The 12,959-nt window shown below is 41.6% G+C and overlaps 1 protein-coding gene across 25 annotated transcripts in view; it reads left to right on the top strand.

Moving 5' to 3' along the window:
* Nucleotides 1-12,959, top strand: part of MAGI1 (membrane associated guanylate kinase, WW and PDZ domain containing 1) — a 671,626-nt gene that overhangs the window by 429,895 nt on the left and 228,772 nt on the right. Inside the window, exon 1 of one of the 25 annotated variants that reach the window (XM_021070811.1) lies at nt 189-407. The exons of the other annotated variants lie outside the window; for them this stretch is intronic. The gene's annotated coding sequence lies outside the window, so the exon portion shown is untranslated. Of the gene's footprint in view, nt 1-188; nt 408-12,959 lie in introns of those variants that run through there. 25 annotated transcript variants of the gene reach the window in all.

Below are 12,959 nucleotides of genomic sequence, written 5' to 3'. Positions count from 1 at the left end.
CCTCTGTCCACCTCTGGATTCGAACGCTCCGCGGCGGGAGGAAGCCTGGGCACAGGCAGGCGGTGGCAGAGGCGCCCAGCCGCCGGAGGTTTGAGCTTTGGTTGTGGGAACATCCATGGAGGTGAAGATGCCGTGTGTGGAGTGTGGACCAGGGAGGAGGGGCAGGGAGAAACCGGGCCAGCTTGGGAGGGCCAGATGGCTGCGGCTGCGTTCTAATTCACCCGGCAGGCCCCTTTGGCCGCGAAGGGTGGACGGGGGAGGGGGAGAGAGGGGGAAAAAAAAATCAGGGGTCAGTGGGTAGGGAGAGGCCGGGCTCTGGAGCAGATGCCTGGCGAACAATGGGGCTTTTGAAGGGGATGCTGGAGGAAGTGTGGCGCGCGCTTTGTATTGCCTCCTCCGCATTGCAGGTTGGAATCGGGCAGCTCAATTTTAATGAAGTGCATTCCAAAGTGTGCTCGTCAGCCGGGGCTTTCGAGCGAGGGGCTCGGCTGAATGGGGACCGGTGGTGGGAGGGGGTGGGGGCCGCCGAAATGAGTTCCTGATGGATGGTAAAGGAGGAGATGAAAGCCTGCTCAGTGTGGAGGGCAGGGGAAGGGATGAGGGGAAAATCAATACGTCTTCGTGCATATTAATAGGCTCCAGCAGGTGTTGGGAAATGTATGTTGCTGCATTGTTCCGGCGCCCAGGCTGGAGAAGGCGGGGGGCGGGGGGGCTACTTCTCGCGGGCGCGGTGGGCAAATGCCTTTGCACTTTGGAGGGCTTTGCAAGCTCCCCAGGGAAAATAAAGGAGGAAAGAGCTGCCATCCCCTTCTCCCGTTTTTTCCCCATTTTTAAATGAAAGAGAGTACCGGTGCAGACGGCTTTTTAAGTTTCCTTCCTGGAAATTAACATGTGTGTATCAGAGCACCGCTGTCTCCTCTAGGTAAGATATGCATGTCTGTGGGCAAGCAGAAAATAGCAGAATCTAGAGTCTCTGGCTTGTGGAGTGCTTGGGAGCTGAAAAGCTCTTCTCCCTAGCTGGTTCTTTTGAGTGGGCCAAGCCAGGGAAGCTGGTTTGTTTTTTTTTTTTGAAGAGGCATGAAGGCTGTCCCTTCCCAAGACCTAAGTCTTTCTGACCCAAGTACCAGGCAGCAGTGGAGTGTGCAAGGAAGATGTCATGTCCCTGGTGTTGGAAAACAGACTTTGCCTCCAACACAAAGGGAGTGGATTTGTGTCTGAGCCAAATTATTTGAGGGTATATGTGGCATATTTATAAGGATTAGGAAGGATGTAGTGTCCTTTTCTCTTTCCTAGAGTTTGCTATGCTCAGGCTTTGTCAATTGAGAATTATTTAGGATACTACTTATGAGAGTGTGCTGACCAAAAAAAAAAAAAAAAAAAAAAAAAGCCTTGCTGGTTTTTGTTGTTGTCTATTTGTTTATTTGTTCTACTACTCCTCTTGAATAAGTATTCACCGCTTTCCAAAGGTTCAGACATATTCGTTGGGGAAGCTTTTGCATGAGGTCATTGAGACTTTTTATATTAAAAATATTTAAGTGTAGATATATCCACAATGCACATGAACCCATGTATATGCACTCGGTTGTCCCAAGACTAACATATTGTCTTTCTGGTTTTGGGAAAATAAATGCCTTTCCTAGTTGGGAAAAGCTTGTCTTTTATCACCTGTAAGGCTTTTACTGTCTGAAAATTGGTGTCTTTTGATAACTTTGGAAGCCCTCAAGTATTGATTGGCTAAGCTCTTAGGTTCTTTTCCTGATTTAACTTGCAAGGAACTCATTAACAAGACGCAGCTCATCACTTGCCAATGAATTATAGCGCTGTTGAAAGCTTTAGCAGATTAATGCTATCAACAGAGACTTGATTCCTCCATTTCTCAACTGAGCAAACAGAAGCAGTCTGCTTTTGCCTCCCAATGTCTTTCCTCTTCTGTTTTGGGAAAAGGGGATGTGCCAGAGGCAAAAGATCCCTCTTAGGATACTGTTCTCTAACCTCCACCCCACAGGACCCCATCTAATTAACTGAAGGCTACTCATTTGCATCCCTATGTAGTTTCTTTCCTGTGCTGTATTTCTGTGGCGACACTAAAAAAACTATGTATTTGGACTTGTGCATGTAATGAAGAGAAGTGAGATCAGTTTGTTCTTTTCACTTACTTATAGCTCCTGAATGTGTCTACTATTACCTTTGGACTTGAGTCTTACCTGCTGGTCTGTGCTGAGCAAAAATATGGCCAGTTGAGTTTATCATGAGACCTCCCTCAGGGGAGACCAGATTCTCTCTGCCTTTTAAGTTAACTGTGGTCAGAAGGAGCAGTTTGTGATATGTTCAATGGTATGTCTCACGGTTCTCTAAAAGCTTAAAGATAACCGTTTCATTAAAACAAAGGACCACCTCAACCCAGTGTATTTTTTCCAGATAACTAGGACTGTTTTGGGGACCAAGTGCTATAGATCTTTGACATTCTTAAGTACAAGAAATTATGCCCATGCATTAAAGGCACCACAGAAGCTATGACAATAACTGATATTACTAAGACACAGGTAGCAGCGGCTTCTGACGAGGCAGTCCTTCTCTTCCCCTGTTTTCCATTCTCTCTTAGCATGTGGATGTGTGTAGAGGAGAGGAAAAAGGGGAAAGAGAGAGATCTCCATATTCACAAAGGAGCCAATCACCATGATTAAGTGACATCAGTGATTGAAAAATTGAATTATGATTTCTGTGTGACCCTGTGCTCTGACGCATAAAGCAGGTGATGTGATACCAACAGATTGCTGATTTAATGATCCCAGTAAGTATATAGATCCATGATGCTGGCTTATTAGAGTTGCTATAGGGAAAAGAATTTGGGAAGCACCTGTAACTAAAGGTAAAAGGTATCTAAAGGGAAAAGTAAACAGAAACTACAGGATTAGAAAAAGCTAAATCACAAGACACCCTCCCTACATCAATATAGCCCAAGTATTTCTTTTCTTGGCAACTGTATTTCATGGCCAAATCCAGTTAGCTTGGTAATCACCATTTTCTCAGCATATTTGTTCTTTTTTTTAAAAAAGTGTTTTTATGTTGATAATCAGACCCCAAATATTTGAATGTAAGCACATCCCTCGCAGTCATACTGACACCCTCTGGCACTAGAAAAACTGTCGGAGCATGTTTTGAGAAGGCTGGTGGGAAGAAGAGACAGCAATTCCAACCATTAAATCATTAACTCTACTGATGGCTGTTTCTGACAGCATGTCGGCTCTGGGTGACTTTTAGGCTTTGAAAGTATTATAAACACTGAGTGCAGAGATCTTGCAGGCCTTTGTTTGCTTTTGGGTCTTGATGATAAATCCTTGCCCTTGTGGGGAGGGGGAGTCTCTAGCACAACTGCATGATCAATTGAGGGTGGCCGTGGCCAGGAAAGTTATTACCACACAATGCTTCTGCAATAGTGTGATATTTCACTATCTGATATGTGGTTCCATATTGATAAAAACCCATTCACTCTCCAGTAATCTGTTGAGTTGATGTTTGGGTTTTTTTTTTTTCCCCCATACAGTTCCAAAGCTGCTGTTGCTGATATTTATACCTTCTTTCAATGAGGTTGACATCCGTTTGAGTTTTTTTTTTTTTTTTTGTCTTTTGTCTTTTTGTCTTTTTGTTGTTGTTGTTGTTGTTGTTGTTGTTGTTGCTATTTCTTGGGCTGCTCCCGCGGCATATGGAGGTTCCCAGGCTAGGGGTCCAATCGGAGCTGTAGCCACCGGCCTACGCCAGAGCCACAGCAACGCGGGATCCGAGCCGCATCTGCAACCTACACCACAGCTCACAGCAACGCCGGATCATTAACCCACTGAGCAAGGGCAGGGACCGAACCCTCAACCTCATGGTTCCTAGTCGGATTCGTTAACCACTGCGCCACGACGAGAACTCCCCGGTTTGAGTTTTAATAGGCTGTCAGATTTGAGTAAAAATGGAATGGGGAAATATTACCTAATTTTTGCTAAGATGTTTGAGCAGATCTTAAGCATGAGAGTAAAAGAGTTCTTGGGCTTAAAGATGAATTATGAGGCTGAAAGTTCTTGAATGAAAAGATTTTTAACCTATTGACATTTGTGATTATCTGACCTGAAAGGGCAGTGAAAAAGCAAAATGCACATAACTCTATTTTGAGGCTCAGCAAGTTTGAGGGGGTGTCCTCTATTTCTCTTTCTCTAATCCAATCCTAGGCCCAGTGCTTATTTAGCTCATAACCTGTGTTCAAGAAAGAGCTGAATGAGTAGATTCATTGAGAACTTGGACAGGTCATTGTTAAGAAGTTTCAGTTATTTTCTAGAGTGGAGCTACTCTTAGCAAAATGAAGCAAGAAAGCACAACTCCATGAAACAGCATTTTAAAAGTAGAAAGTGGAAACACTATAAACACTATTTTCTCTCTCTCTCTTTTTTTCCTTTTTGTGGCCACACCTGTGGCATACAGAAGTTCCTGAGCTAGGGGTTGAATCGGAGCTGCAGCTGCCAGGCTACACCACAGCCACAGCAGCACCGGATCCATAACCCACTGCGCAAGGCCAGGAATCAAACCCACATCCTAATGTAGTCTGTGTCAGGTCCTTAAACCACTGAGCCGCAAAGGGAACTCCTTTTTCCTTGTTTTTAATGACATATATTCCTTCCCACAAACCAGTTAGTTTTTCCTGTAGTTCTCTTGGAAATACGCATTTCGATTCTACTCACTGTTGAATTGATCTCAAGTACTGAGCTGATTTCCTAATTAAAGAATCTCCTTTTCCCATGATCTGTCCCACTCTTGTAGGCTTTGAATGTGAATTATTGCACTGGATATATTTCTTTGCCACAGTGAGGATTAGATCAGTGGGAATCTACAGATTGGACAACAACCATATGAAATATCTTTCCTGTAAGATAGGAAGTGCCATAATTTTCTGATTAATTGTGGAGGAATGCCAAAGAGAATTGCTTAAAAAATACATAATTGCTTAAAAAATACATAATACATTGTAATAGAGACCTGAAAAGGAAGCAGAAATGTATATAATGAATAACTCCTTATTTTGAGGTTTACTATTCTAGATTATTGAAGTCTTTGTCCTTTCTTTTTCGTACTTTTTTGTTTTTTTGTTTGAACTGCATATGGAGTTTCTGGGCCAAGGATCAGATCCAAGCTGCAGTTGGGCCTATGTTATAACAGCACCAGATCCTTAGCCCACTCTGTGGGGCTGGGGATTGAACCTTGTCCCAGTGCTCCAGAGATGCTGCCAATCCTGTTGCGCTGCAACGGGAACTCTTTTTGGTACCTTTTTGAACCTTTTCATTTGTTGCTTATATTTTTACCTGGAGGTGATCTCATATTAGAACTAACTTACTTTATAAAAATTTGAGTACCTACTGTGTGGCAGGCACTTCTTGGGTATGAAGGACCAAACGCAGTGACTAAAGTAGATAAAATCCCCCTACCCTCCTGGAGTTCGTGTTAGAATTCATGTTAATTTAGACCTAATAAGATCAGGGAATAGGGAATAAGGTTGAAATGATTAGTTAAAAAGAAATCTTTCAGCTGTGAGAAGTTTGTTCCTAAAAATTACTATGGTTGGTAAAACCAAGCTTTACATAATTGCTGCATAGTGAAACGATGCTGTGTAAAATTACACACGAGCTCTTACTCCCTCCACAGCCCCACTTCTCAAAAATAACATTTATTTATTTTTTATTTATTCATTTATTTATTTATTTGCTTTTTAGTGCCACATCCGCAGCATAAGGAGGTTCCCAGGCTTAGGGTCTAACGGAGCTACAGCTGCTGGCCTACACCACAGCCATAGCAACTCAGGATCTGAGCCACATCTGTGACCTACACCACAGCTCATGGCAATGCCAGATCCTTAACCCACTGAGTGAGGCCAGGGATCGAGCCCACCTCATGTTTCCTAGTTGGATTCGTTGCTGCTGCACCATGACGGGAACTCCAATATTTTTAAAACATATTTTTTAAATATAAAAAAGTTTATGTATTTATAAATTTGGTTTCTTCTAATCCTTTTCTCATTAATATGTATAGTACCTTTTTTCTCTTTTGTCTTTCAAAGTAAATGGTATCACATTCCACGTCCTGTTCAAATAATAAATCACTTTTTTCTACCTGAAATAGAGATTTTATATGTATATATATATATATTTTTTTTTAATACCTTTTTCCCTTTTTTTTGGCTGTACCTGTCCGTGGCATGCGTAAGTTCTTGGGTCAGGGTTCAAACCTTTGCCACAGCAGTGACAACGCCAAATCCTTAAACTACTGAGCCACAAGGGAATTCTGAAATAGATATCTTAATATGATAAAACAATTATTCCTACCTAATTTTTGGTAACAACTACCTGGTATCCAAAGTATGGACTTGAGGGTTGGTATTATTTAACTAATTATTACTTGGGATGGAGAGATGAGATTAGATGGCTTAGATTTGAGATTGTTTAGATTTTTTTCTATTCAGATTGTTTCTGTTCTTTTTTTTTCAGTATTACTAAAAATGCTCTAGTAATTATCTTTGCACACTAGTACAGCTTTGTTTTTCCTATTGCCATTACAATTCCCAACTTCCTCTACTAGTATGTATATGCTTGCTTCATTCTTTTTAATAACTGCAACCTGCACTTATTAGATGACCATTTGCTAGGGCTGGTTCATTTTGTTCTCACAAAAGCTGTATTTATTCATTCAGCATATATGTGTTAAACAACCTTTATGTTAGGAACTGTTCTGGGTGCTTGAGGTATTAGTGACCAAAGGAGATAAAGATTACTCAAGCAGTTCTAGTCCAGGAGACAGACAGTCAGCTGTAGATGTACTAAATAATTTTGTATATTAGAAAGTAATGTGGGGGAGGGGAAACAGCAGAGTAAGGTGGTCAAGACTCTGGAGGGGGCATATTGCTATTTTAAATAGGGTTTTCAGGGTAGACTTCACTGGGAAAGTATCATTTAAGGAGAAATTTGAATGAGTGAAGAAAGGAGCCATGTGTGTATCTGGGTAAATTATAGATGCCCTTTGCCAGGAGTATGAAGCCCTGTGCAAGGGCCCTGTGGCAGAAGGGGTAGCTGCATTGTGGCAAGAGTGACTAGAATAGAACAATGGCTAGAACTGTGGAAGGAGAGGTCAGGATGTAAGGGAGAGGAGTTCCCGTCATGGCGCAGTGGTTAATGAATCCGACTAGGAACCATGAGGTTGCAGGTTCGATCCCTGGCCTTGCTCAGTGTGTTAAGGATCCGGCATTGCCATGAGCTGTGGTGTAGGTCGCAGATGCGGCTTAAATCTGGTGATGCTATGGATGTGGTATAGGCTAGCAGCTGCACCTCCGATTCAACCCCTAGCCTGGGAACTTCCATCATACGCCTCAGGTGCAGCCCTAAAAAAGAAAAAAAAAAGATGTTGGATATATTTTGAAAGTGTACCCCAAACAATTGCCTGATGGATGAAATGAATGAGATGAGGGATGTGTGAGAGAATGATTACAAGGTTCTTGTAAACCAAACACCTTATAGGATGGAGCTGCTTTTGGCTGGGTAGGGAGAGCTGAGGCTGTGCCATCTTTTGGTTTAAGATCTGGAGTTTCATTTTGGACTTAGTGAGTTGGAGAGGTTTATTAGACTTGGAAGTGGGCTGTCAGGAATGCAGTGGGTGTGGTGTGTGGAATTCATGGAGAACATCACTGCACATGATTTCCATCATCATTCCCAGTGTTGGAATGTGAGAAACAGTGCTGAAAAGGAGCATTTTTGCGCATACACCAGGGTGCCCCACTGTGAATCCTAATATAGGTTATACTGAAGGTGGCATCACTGAGTTTAAGCGTGTGTGCTTTTTAGGATACACAGGTCCTTCCAAATTATTCTACCAAAAGAATTGTATATTTTGCATTCCTATTAGTATGTACAGGAGTATTCATTTCCCTTCATCCTCACCAAACTTAGTATAAACTTAAAATTTTGCCACTTTGATAGGTCAAAGACTTTTTATAGCCTTTTCCCATGAACTCAGGGTCCTCTGGCCTCCAGAGCTCTGTCTAGCTTTGGAAGACATAGGAATTGTCCCTGCTCTGTGAAGGTTTGCACAATGGTGATGCAGGTCATACTTGATAGGACAAACTAATTGCTTGAGGACTTAGCTCCCTGCAAGAGAATGTAACATATTCAGCATTGTTCAAGCAGCTAATTAAAGGCTAATGGGGAGATAGCTAAGTAGCAGTTTTAAAGTACGTCTCTTTTTAAAAGGGGAAATTTTGAACTATATCATCCTGAGAAAGAATGGTTCCTTCTGACATTTGGACAACTTTCAGTAGCGAGTATTGAATTCAAATCATTGGCATCCCCAAGGTAGTGAGAGCATTGAGTGGATTCTGATTTCTTTACAGTTATCCAAGTTTACATGAGCACCAAAGTTTGAGTTTCTGTGGTTTCTTTTGACCAATCAAACAGTTGCTATGGCATAGCTGTGTCCTAGATAGTATGTTGGGGCCAAAGGGTACAAAGATACACAAAACACAGCCTTTATCCTCATGGAGGGTCCACTGGAGTTGGTCGTGGTGGGAGACATGTACAGCCAATGATAGGCCAATGTCACATGGGCTCTAAAAGATACATGTAAAGGTTCTTGGGGAATGAGGACAATGGCCTGAATTCTGTCCCTAGTTCAGGGAAGATTACATAGAAGAGACACTGGTTATGAGTTTGAAGGATAGACATGAGTTTGCCAGATGCTTGAGAGGAAACATTCCAGGAAGAGCACTCAAACTTGTGGAAATCGTGGCATGAGAAGCTTGTGTTTCTGGGAAGCATCAAGTCATTGATTCTTGAATGTGCCGTCGTAAGAGTTGTGAGGGACCGGCAAGGGGAGAGACACAAAGGCCCTTGTATGTCCTGCCAGGGAGCCTGGAACTTATCCTGAGGGCAGTGGGAGTCTTGGAAGAATTTAGGTTGGGGAATAACATGGTCTTATTTGTATTTTTGGAAAACCACTCTGGCAGACATCTAAGAGAGGGGTCGTCAAACTCCAGTCCTCAGGCCACTGCCTGTTTTTGTTAAAGACCTTTTACTGGGACACAGTCATATGTTTATGTTTTGTTTATGGCTGCTTTCGTGCTTCAGTGCCACTGTTGAGGAGCTGAATCCAAGACCATATGGCCTCCAAAGCTGAACTCTTTGCTGTCTGGCCCTTTGTAGAAGAAGTTTGTCAACCCTTGGATTAGGGGATGTAGTTAATACGGGGGGGGGGGGGGGGCAGCAGGGAATCTATGGTCAAAGTGAAAGCTTAAGTGGGGGCACAGGAGGAGGGGAGACACAAGAGATATTCAGGAGAGAGACCTTGGTGAATGATAGAATGGGAGATGTGGAAAGAGAAGCATCCAAGATGGTGTGCAGGGTCCTGAGAAGAAAGATCCCAGGCAGAGTGAAAGGTCATAAGGGACATCTCAGTGGAGCTGTCCAGCAGAATATGGGGTGAATGAGCCTGGGTGTTTGGCAAGTTTGAACCTGTTTTCATGCTATCTTGTTAATACATAAACGTTCAGAAATACCTTATCTCGATGCCCCTGTATAATATCCTGCTCTGGAAAGAGTCCCTTTCTCTGCCATTTTTCATCTTTCTTGACCAGTCAAGGATTGACTTCATGTCCATGCACTTGAGAAAGCCTTCTCTGCAGAATCCCCGCTGTCCACTCTGACCTACCTCTGCTCTGAACCCTTAGATAGTATCACTGGAAACCCTTTACTGCTGATATGGTTCTTTTCTCAGGTTAACATTTCTCATTTCCCTATCTGGAACATAAGTTCAAGGCTAAGTTTCATGTCTCATGCATTTATGTGTGCCTACCAGTTCTACCGTGACATCCCAATTTAGATGTATAGGTATGTATTTCATATTTATGGAATCTGATGGTCAAATGATGGAGCAAAGCAAACTTATCCTACCTCTAGTATCATCCCCCAGACATGCAATTTTGAACATATTGTATATGTCCTGGTTATCAAGGGTACAATGATTGCCCTCAGGAACTTACATTTTAATAGAGAAAGAAAATATGTTACCGTCTATGCTTTTATAATTCCTAAAACTTTAGAGCATAATATTTCAAGCAACTCTGAGATGGTATTCTAGCTCAGCTCTCTTGTTTTACCTATGTTTAAACTGTGTAGAGGCAGAACTTGAACCACCCATCTCACCAACAGTGATAAGGCTTTCATCTGTGTTGTTCAGATTGGACAGTGTGATTTTGTTTCCATTCAAGAGCCTAGTAGTTCATTGTTTTAATGTACTTTTGTATACAGGGAGTCGGCTTGTCATCTTTACTCTGCCGAGTGTCTATTTTGAAGGTTTTTGGTTTTGTTTTGCTCTTCATACGACACTACCAGACTTGTGTTTTACTGTAAAAGGTCTGCCTTAATGGGGTCAAATTTAGGGAGAGATGCTTCACTCGGCTTCCATTCTGTTCTCATACAACATATTGCTGTCTGTATTCTTGGAAACTGACATGGAAAATGAAGGAACACGGAGTCTCTGGCAGCTTCCCGTTTTCATCATTACAGGAGTTGAAAGCATCAATTTTCATTTCATGCTTTGAATTACTTGTAATATAGGTTTTTAACCAGTCTTTGGTAGGCAGATGAGCCAGAGCTTTGGGGCTGTTCATGAAAGGAGCCTCCAAGGAAAGCAGGAGAATAGTTCTCAAGCCCCAGGGAGGGAACTACATGTGTGTCCAGAAATTTAGATCTGAGAGCGTCGCTCTCCCAACACTGCTCTGCTCTGGCCTGACAGACACTTCATAAAAGTACTTGCCTTTGGAGTGCTTCTGCTTGATTTCTTTCTCTCTTTTTTTTACAACTGCACCTGTGGCATATGGAAGTTCCCAGGCTAGGGGTCAAATTGGAGCTACAGCTGTTGGCCTACACCACAGCCATGGCATCACCAGATCCAAGCTGTATCCACAACCTTTGCCACAGCTTGTGGCATCATCAGATCCTTAACCCATTGAGTGAGGCCAGGGATCGAACCCTCATCCTCATGGACACTATGTCTGGTTCCTAACCCTCTGAGCCACAATGAGAACTCCCTGCTTGGTTTCTTTGTGTTATAATATGTCATGCAAAAAAGTGGGATGGGCGTTTCGCTAATATTCCACAGACAGTAAAACAACAACAACAACAACACATCAAGGTAAAGAGAGACTCTGGGGCCCAAGGATATCTTATTGGGGAATGGTAAAATATGTCAAGAGAAACTAACTATGACTTTGATAGCAAGGCACTTACCCAGCAGTAGATGAGGATGGAAACTTCCAGGGCAGTTGACTAGGTTATTCTTATGATGCATCTCCCCTAATGGGAAACCAGTAAGCCTTTGGAAAATTACAGCTTCATGGCACTTTCTCCCCTGCAAAGCCATACATTAGCCACAGCAGCTCTTGTGACTTATTACAGGCTGAGAAACCTGCTTCCCCATCCCAGAAGTACCCCTGTGCCATGTTTTTGCATTTTCCAGCATTGAGAGTGAAGCTACTGGAGGGAACTGTTCTGCTTGCCAACCAGAGAGAAGGTGTTAAAAGAAAAAAAGTCAGTTACTTGTCAGTTGGAAAAGATAGATGTTCCAACATTATTGTCATTAGGAAAACTACTTGTAATTTGAGATGGTTGTAATTTAAATGAGTTCTACGTATTGAATGCGTCTTTGAAAGGTGTTTGATTTCTCATGTTAAAGTCATAATTTTTTGCAATGAATTTTATTCACTGTTTAGAATTTACTTACAATATGGTTTGCTCTTTTGGCTATGCAGTTCTCGGAGTTTTTCAAATGCATACGGTTTTGTAACTACCATTTCATTCAAGATACGGAATAGTTCTGACATCCCCCAAAATTCTCCTCTTACCCTTTTGTTATTAATTTCTTCCTTCACCCCTCGGCAACTGCATCTGTTTTCAGTCCTTAATAATTTTTCCTTTTTCTGAATGTCATATAAATGGAATCATAAAGCATGAAGCTTTTGGATTTAGCCTCTTTCACTTAACAAATGAGATTTCAGGTTCATCTCTGTTGGTGAGTGTCTCAGATGTATTCCTTTTTCTTGCTGCATAGTATTTCATTGCATGGATGTACCACAGTGTGTTTATCCATTCACTAGCTGAAGGACAGTTGAGTTATTGCCAGTTTGGGGGGATTATGAATAAATCCAATAAAGGAGCTTACAAAGAAAGCAAGATCCAGAGCCCCAGGGAAAGAATGAAAGGTGTAGTGTAGAGATTTTGTGTAAACCTAGATTTTTCACTCTGTTGGGGTAAATATCTCAGAGTAAGATTGTTGGGTTGTGTGGTAAGTGTGTTCCACTTCGTAAGAAACCATCAAAGTCTTTTCCAAAAAAGCAGAACCATTTTGCACACTCCCAGAGTTGTGGTTGCTCGGCATCTTTACCAGCACTTGCTACTGTAAAATTTTAAAAAAGTTTTTTCCCCCTGACTTTCTAATACATAGTGAAGACGTATTTCATTATGATTTTTAGCTTGAATTTTCCAAATGATTAAGATGTTGAACATATTTTTCTGTGTGTATTTACCATCCATATGTCTTTTTGGTGAAGTATCCTTTATTTGTTTTTTAAAGTGAGGGTTTTTCAACCACAAATTTTAATGGAATGCACAAACTATCACTCAGTCCTGCTAACGTTTGGCTTGTGTGATTTTTTTTAAAATATCAAAATGATATTTTCAAACATTATTTATAAACCTATTATTTTTTAAAACTGCTGTATAGTTGATTTACAATATTGTGTTAGTTTCGGGTGTATAGCAAAGTGATTCAGATACACACATACATATATACACATGATTCAGATATATATACACACACACACTATATGTATACTTTTATTCTTTTTCAGGTTCTTTTCCATTATAGGTTATTAACAAGATGTGCTATAC

The sequence above is a fragment of the Sus scrofa genome, chromosome 13 (assembly GCF_000003025.6).
Source record: "Sus scrofa isolate TJ Tabasco breed Duroc chromosome 13, Sscrofa11.1, whole genome shotgun sequence".
Classification (NCBI taxonomy): Eukaryota; Metazoa; Chordata; class Mammalia; order Artiodactyla; family Suidae; genus Sus; species Sus scrofa.
This window is presented reverse-complemented; position numbering and strand designations above follow the sequence as displayed.